This window comes from Osmerus mordax, chromosome 15, assembly GCF_038355195.1.
Source record: "Osmerus mordax isolate fOsmMor3 chromosome 15, fOsmMor3.pri, whole genome shotgun sequence".
In the NCBI taxonomy this organism is placed as follows: Eukaryota; Metazoa; Chordata; class Actinopteri; order Osmeriformes; family Osmeridae; genus Osmerus; species Osmerus mordax.
The window spans coordinates 2,609,070-2,617,179 of NC_090064.1; the positions used below are offsets into that span (position 1 = coordinate 2,609,070).

The 8,110-nt window shown below is 36.4% G+C and overlaps 1 long non-coding RNA gene and 1 pseudogene across 1 annotated transcript; both read right to left on the reverse strand.

Moving 5' to 3' along the window:
* The window catches only part of LOC136957951 (uncharacterized), a 111,541-nt pseudogene extending 107,853 nt beyond the window's left edge, over positions 1-3,688 (reverse strand).
* A 1,390-nt stretch (positions 3,689-5,078) lies between these two features.
* LOC136958066 (uncharacterized) lies at positions 5,079-5,829 on the reverse strand. The gene is made up of 3 exons (XR_010878351.1): positions 5,751-5,829; positions 5,504-5,636; positions 5,079-5,176 (listed from the first exon to the last, which is right to left on the reverse strand). It is a non-coding gene; the product is annotated as an uncharacterized lncRNA (long non-coding RNA).
* Positions 5,830-8,110: the final 2,281 nt, after the last annotated feature.

The window sequence follows — 8,110 nt, forward strand, 5'->3', positions numbered from 1 at the left end:
ACAAAGTGATGGACAAGACAGAATATGCTGTCTCTGACAAGACTGCATCCATGATGTTGACTGTTTGGGGCAATGATACACTGCTGATACACAAGTGGTATCACTTTTCAGACGTGTGTGTGCGTTTCTTTGACAGCAAACTTGTGCTAACCACCACTCCACAGACCACTTTTAACGTTGCTGAAGATGCAGGGGAAGCTTCACCAGCAGTAAGAAATGATGCAGAGCTCACAGTGGGAGAGATTCTTCAGATGGAAGTAACAGCCAATTACTTGTGTCCTCAGCGCCATGCACTCCCAAATGTGAACAGTGCCACCTTAATGACAAGGTGTGAGCAGTGCAGTAAATACTGTAAAAACAACAAATTAACAAGTTCGCTGATGGGTACAATTGTTGTACAAGATAAAAAAGATAACCAGCTTGAATTCATTGTAGATGACAAATTACTTCGGTCACTAGTAACAGTTGACGCAAATGTCTCAAATGCAAGTGATCACATTGTGCAGAATGTCATGCAGCACGACAAAATTGAAATCCTAGCTCGAGGCAAACGTGCAATTGCTGTTTCTTTCTATGAAGATCAGCCAAAGCCCAGTACAAGTGCTCAGTTAGATGAACAGGAAACTCAAGAAATGGTTCTTCTTAATCAGGAAATACCTTCTTTTTTGATACACTCACCAGATAGCCCAGACAGCTTCGATATTTAAAACCTGTTTGAGCCCAGTGTAAACTAGCCGTTTTAGTCCTGTTTCAATAGTTAAGAATCAAGAAATCATGCTATTCAAATGGTCAGCTTTGTCATAGGTTGTTTAATCATTTTAAATCTTGTATAGTGCAGTTTTACTGCAATGTTTCTTATAGAAATGGTTATAATAATTATGCTGTTTAAAATTACATTTTACTAACTGAAGTAACTGTGAGAACACAAAAAAAATATTTGCTAAGCAATGATACTGTTGTTTTAATTTGTATCTTTCTATTTTTTGGAACTTGATCCACAAATTGCTAAATGTTTAAATGTTTTTCAAGTAGGTTTCATGTTTGAATGTAGATGAAAACTTTGGAAATGCTGCTTAATTTTCTTTTTCACTGGTTGACAACTGTCAAACTACAAAATAAGAATTTGCTAACAAATGATACTCTAAATTTGTAGTTTATTACTTTTCTTACTATTTTTTCAATTGTACTCAATGTTTAAATATTTCCAACGTATGTTTCCTGTAGAAAATGTACCTGTAATTGGTCATGCTACTTAATATTGTTTTTTACTGAGTGAGAAATTAAAAGATTACAAAAAAAAAAAATTGTTGAGCATTGTTATTGAAGTTTGTGTTTGTGCTGTGTTATTCTGTGATAACTCTTTTGTCTTTTGTTCTAGCTTTTTGTTTTCTTATTTGTCCATATTCATACACAATGAATGTGCTTTTTACATTATTTGCTGTACTCAAATACACGTGTTGCTATTTTGGCTATTTATTGTTTATATATTTCATATTATACAAACAATTATTGTTATGAAGAACAAAATAGTCAATCACATATTGGGTGGGGGACAGCTGTGGGACTTTCTGTGTTGGGTTTATTTCCCCATCTTACCATATACATTCACTCACAATGTCAGTTAAGAGCTAGTAATGTCAGTCTGGTGTTTTGTAACTGGTTGTTATGATGAAATCATGAATCATAAATAGAATATTGGTGCATTGCACAGACATTACTCTCAAGATGATGTTTATGTTTTAGCTATGATTTAGCTGTAGTGTTTATTTGAACCTGTAACGTATGTTATTTGCTTTGTGAGACTGTGAGCCACAGCAAGACAACACAGTTACCTATTACTAATTACTGACAAAAGTATTTTCTTTGTTTATTAATTTGTTGAAGAGTGAGGAGACACTGTATAGTGTTTGCCAGTGGCAGGCTCAGGGGAAAGCATGGCAAAGGGTGATTTCTTCTTTTATTGATGTTTGGATGTAGAATTGCTTTATACTAGAAGCTTGCAGAGGAAGCTTTATTTGACTGCAGTGAAAGATACAAAAAAATACAGTATTCAAATGGCACAATAATACAGAAAATTACAATATATATTAAAACCAGCATTATGTTAACCATTGCTTTATAGTCTAAACACTGGCTTTTGTATAAAAGTTATTCTAAAAGGTTAGTACAGTTGAAAAGACTCATTATTATTTGTCAACCATGAATTAAAGTTAAAGTGTATAATTGAAAACTAATAACATTTGGTTTAGAATTAGCTCAGTGCACAAGCGTAGTGACAAACTTTTGGTGTAGCCAGAAATTGGCAAATCAGTTTTTGGTTACTGTCTCAATCTGGGAACAAACAACAAGATGAGTGGTGCTGTTGTATGGAAAAAATTAAGTAAAAAGAAATATAATGTACGTGACTCATTTAAGTTTCAAGCTACTGTGGGTTGGTCGTTATAACAGCCATTTGCCCTTCCATTGTTTCTCAAAAGACACCTGCCTTTGTTCGCTGTGGCTGCACAAAATAAGGAGGGTGGAATTCTGGTGACCCCACACATCAAGGTATGGAGTTGACATTTCCAAGACCATGAAATCATCACTACTGCTAAGGGTAGACGGGTTTTAGCAGCAGGCTCTGTTCCTTTGTTATTTGAGTGGATACCAATAAGTACCAATACCAATAAGTCACATGCTGGTGTTTGGGAGCGTTGATCTTGACCACAAAGTCCAGAACCTGACCCAGCAGAGCCAGAGGAGGACATTGAGCAACATGTTATGGTCTTGATTGTTGTTGACCACGACTCTGGGGTCAGCGGTACTGTATGTCTGGATTGGGAGCAGTATGAAGATATGTTGAGGGAATTAGAGTCGCTAAGACAGCAGCTTTAAATGTATCATTTTACTAACTTCTTTGGACTAAAACTGTTTGCTTTGTCTCCCGAAGACATCAGAGTGTTCTTTTGTGTGGAACATAGAACTTCCATGAGTGGAATCAGAAACAAGTGTCTTGAGCCTTTTCTTGAAGGTGGTGAGACAGTCAGTGTCTCTGATGGAGGTGGGGAGTTGACTTCACCACTGGGGGCTAGACAGGAGAAGAGCTTGTGTTGGGACCAAGCGGTCTTGAGCGGTGGGACTACCAGGTGGTTGTCAGAAGAAGACTGTAGGTGGCAGGTGGGGGTGTAAGGCTGGAGGAGAGACTTGATGTAGTCAAGTGCAGTCCCGTTCAGCACTCGGAAGGTCAGTACCAGGGTCTTGAATCTGATACGGGCTGTGATGGGTAGGCAGTGGAGAAAGATGAGGAGCCGGGTAACATGGGAGCGTCTGGGTAGATTGAAGACCAGGCGGGCTGCTGCGTTCTGAATTCTCTAGAGAGGGCGGGTTGCGCATGCTGGTAGAGTGGCGAGCAGTGAGTTGCAGTAGTTTAACTTGGAGACGACAAGTGCTTGGACTAGCAGCTGGGTGGAATGCTCAGACAGGTATCCCCTGATCTTACAGAAGTTGTAGAGGGTGAATCTACACGACCAGGGGAGACTGCAGCATTGTAAACTGTGAGGGAGAGCTCGTCATCCATGGGAACCCTGAGGTTCCTGTCAGAGGATGAACATATCAGGGTTATTGACAGATTGTGGAAGATGGAGGGTTTGGCCGGGATGATGAGAAGTTCTGTTTTGGCTAGGTTCAGCTGGAGGTGGTGCTTGGTCATCCAGGTGGAGATGTCTGTGAGGCAGGCCTTGATCCTAGCTGAGATTCCCGGATCAGTTGGGGGGAACAACAGGTACAGCTGTGTGTCGTTATCAATCCTAACTTCACCATACACTCAAACAGTGAGGTTTCTCAGCTTTTTTATGGAGCTGTAGCACAATGCCCTGACCACGACTCGTCCTGATTTTTATTAGAAACTGAGAATGACAGAAATACAGATGATAATACATATAAACGGATAGTTTGCGTGTAAAATGGAGAAAAACAAGCTTCTATATTACACTAAAAATAAACACGTCAGTAACTAGCTTATTTGCTAGCTGGCCGGCACATCACATTAAACTACTTAATTTCATAGTTGTGCAGATAACTCAATATGTAGAGTTTGAATCCCTTGTTTTGCTTGCTTTTTGGAGCAGGGACCAGGCATTTACAATTCAATGGACATCACTGATGCTTATTTTAAGCAGGTCTTGGAGACATCAACTAAAACTGGACATTTTTGGCGACGCGGGTGATTGCCTCAAGGAAACCGGAAACTGATTTGCCAACATTTTATTGGCATGACTGGCTATTTTTGCCATCACTGGCTACAGCGGATGTTCGTTACTACACTTGTGCACAGAGCTAGTAACTTTGCAAATCTATATTTCACTGATAACTAAAAAGAGAAAAAATACAATAAGAAACTGTTAAGCCTGTGTTTTACCAGTTTATCAATAAGGGAACTGGTTAGTGGAATTGAGTTGTTTAGTTGGAAAATCTGACATATACAAAAAAAAGCATACTGTTAAGCAGAGTGAAGGGCTTTCCCTTGCCTCATGTCTAGTGATTGAATTAGTTTTTGAAATAGGGGGCAAGAGGCAGTTGTGTAAGAATACAAGTATTTTATTTGGTAAAGGTATAAATTTGACATATTAACAAAGAAAATTGCATTGAAAACTGTTATCAATATTAAGTAAGGGAAGTGGTGTTAAAAATGTTTAAGTGGGAATTCAGAAATAGAAACATTTCATATGTCATTTCTTTTAAGGTAGCTTGTTGTATATATAGCTAAGGTAACAAGAAACAAAATATGCACAAATGCAGAAACACATGTATTATAGTAAAATGTAAATGAGAACAAAAGTGGGGAAAAATTGTGCAATGATTGTGGAATGTATTTGCAGTGCTAAATTTGTGTAATGTGTGTCTTTCTACATATTCTATGCTGACACAATATAATACAAAATGTGATGTACTGTATGCTGCAATCGTGTAATGTGTAATATTGAGTGCAATACAATTCTCATGTGTGACTTTGGATTGTTATGAATTAGAAGGTTGTTAAGTAGGGTGGATTTAAAACACATGGTCCATCAACATCCTTGTGAAATTTCGGGCAGCCACAGACTTCTTTGATATCTGTACATCCAGTTCTTGATGTTGTATCCAGTGGTCCAGAGTTTTCATTGAGTTATGCTTCACATTTTAGATAATTGTAGTTAGCCTGTGTGGAAACACAAAATAGACAAACATGTATATGTATATAAACAAAATATTGAATAAATGAAACATTAAAAGGTGCATTTGTGACATTTGCATGTGTTACAAATATGTTATTGACAGTAAGCAGTGTATAGGTGAATTATTTTAAGCACATATGTGATTGTGTTTGTTGAAATATATATGTTGTACATGTTGTACTGTACAATATTTTGTGTATAGGATTACTAGGTACTATTATGCTGTAACTACATGTTTTGTCTTCATGTTAATATGTTTACAGTGTATGGATTGTGAAATCCAAAGAAAAATAAATTATAAATATATTTACCACAAGGTAGGAAGGAGTAGGGTCTTATCAGCCAGCGTTCAGGAGACATCTTAGTTGTCAGTATAGTAATAGTAGTTTCTCAGGGTATTCAGCGAGAATATCTCAATGCTTGGTTGAAATCTGGACTAGGCTCCTGTAATTATACATAAATATTTAGTTGATGCAGTAAAACAATTTAGGTAGAACAGACATTTTGCCCCAAGAGAGACTAATTGTTAATTGTAAGTAGGTAGGTATAAAAGCATACTTTTTAGTGCAGGTGTTTTAGTGTTTCCAGACTGAAATTGCTGAATGATGAAACCATTGGTACTTCCACAAGGTTTAAAGGCCTGAAGTGGGTAGCTGAAAAGCATAACATTAAGATTTTAAGAGAATCATGTTTACAATGTGACCTTTATTACAATAAAAACATGGGAAATGTATAATATACTTTACTTGATGTAGTAGTGGTGGTGAGAGAGTTTTCAGTAGTTGGCTGGTTTAATGAAATCCACCATTTCAAAGCATAAGGATTCAGCAAGAAGATTTCAATGCTGTGTTTGGTATCTGGACAAGGCTCCTTTAGTGATACGTAAATATATATTTTAATGCAGTGAAACAATATAGAAATAAAATAAATGTTTGCCCCAGGAAGAATACAATTGTAAGTAAGTAATTACCTACCTTGTAATTGAAGTTGCTTTAGTCTTGCCAAACCAAGGTTGATGAATGATGGAAGCAGTGATAGGTCCACATGGCTTGAAGGTTTGAGGTGATTGCTGAAAAGCAAACATGAAAATTGTATGAGTGTGGTGTGTAACGTAAGCTTTATTACAGTAAAAACATATGAAATGTGTCATTTACATTACCTGATGTGATACTTGAGGTTTCAGATGTTGGGTGGTTGAATGTAGTCCAACATTTTAAAGCACAAGGATTAGTGTGCTGATGAGAAAAGTATTGCACAGCATTGTGTGAGTGTGTATGTGTGTGTGTGTGTGTGTGTGTGTGTGTGTGTGTGTGTGTGTGTGCTGCCAGAAGGCTGGGAGAGAAAATTACAGAATGATATTTAAATATCAACACGACTACAAAACATGTTGTTATAGCATTTTAACATTTAGTAATTTCATACAAATAAGTGTCATAACATTGTACAATACATGAAGCTTATAAAATACAAAGCATAAGTTACCTGTTACATGTTGACATGTTAATGTCATATAAGTCCTTGAAGTGTTTTTTCATAAATTAACAGAAAAATATGGAAATTCATTATTTAATATGATATAATTTATCTCTCACCTGCTGTACAAATAGTGTGTTTGAAAATATATTAGTTAATGTGTATACTACGTTGATTTACTTAAGCTATGACTTTTGTTTAACATGCATTGTTTAGCAGATAATGTGTAGTTACTTTATGTGAATTAGTACAGCATTATGATGACTGTAATATGTTGACAACAATTCAAGCGATATTTGAAATTGGACATCTTTTGTGTATACATGATCTATTATTGTGTTAGCATCAGTGGTTGAAAAGTCAACTAATTGAATGTAATGGTGTTGTTCAAAAACAGTTTGTATTGTTTTAGAAGTAAGCAGATTTTCATTAAAGTCTCCCATGATCATTTTAGCTCCTGGAAATGTGTTAATTTCAGCAATAAGATGTAATAGATTTTCTTTAAATGTCAACTTGGTATGTTTGGGGCTTGTATAGAACTGCAGCGATTAATTGAAACTGTGGAACGTGGAAGACTAATGATTCCAGATTTGTATTACATGGTGTGTTGACTTCAATGTTTTGATCTGTTTGACAATATATTCCAACACCACCATTTGCCTGAAGTTTTAAAGTCTTGGTGAAACTGTTTATTGGACTGTAACAATTGAAACGTGTGTTGTTGTAAAACGTGAAGTTAGGTAAAAGTAAATGTTCAGTTGGAAAGTTTGGTTGAAGCCATGTTTCAGCAACACAAATGCATTGTGATTTCAAAATACTGTTGTTTGCTTGCATGTTTTTAAAATGTGCATTGAGACTTTGAATGTTATGAAAAGCAATTGTGAATAATGGAGTGGTTGAAGGTGAGTTTTTGGAGATGAATGTTGGCATTGTTGCAAGAACATCTTTGATATTACTGTTGCAATAAATCTTTGACTCTTTCAAGTCTTCAATTACTAAGCCTGACAGAGAAGAGACACGACTTAAAGCGACGTAAGCTTGTCCTGGTGAAAATATTTTTTTCAAGTTTACCACTGCACTGTTAACTGTTAAACCTTGAACTTTGTGTACGGTACAAGCCCAGGCTAATTGTAATGGGTACTGCCGCCGTATTCCACCATTGTTTGAGACTCTGTCTTCTACGGGTTTAATGATTGTGATGTTTCGATGAGTATTGTTTGGTGTAGTTATTTTAGCTCTTTGCAGTTGTCCAATTTTGCCATCATCAAATTCAACATGTATTAAAGAGGGAAAGTATTTGTCTGTATCAAACATGATTTGGAAAACTGTCCCGAAAGCACCATTAACAAGTCCATCTAAAACATCAATGTTTTTAGTCAGCATGATGCGAGCTTGTATTCCCACATTGACACTTGGCTTAAGACAGGTATTAAAAACTTTGCTGT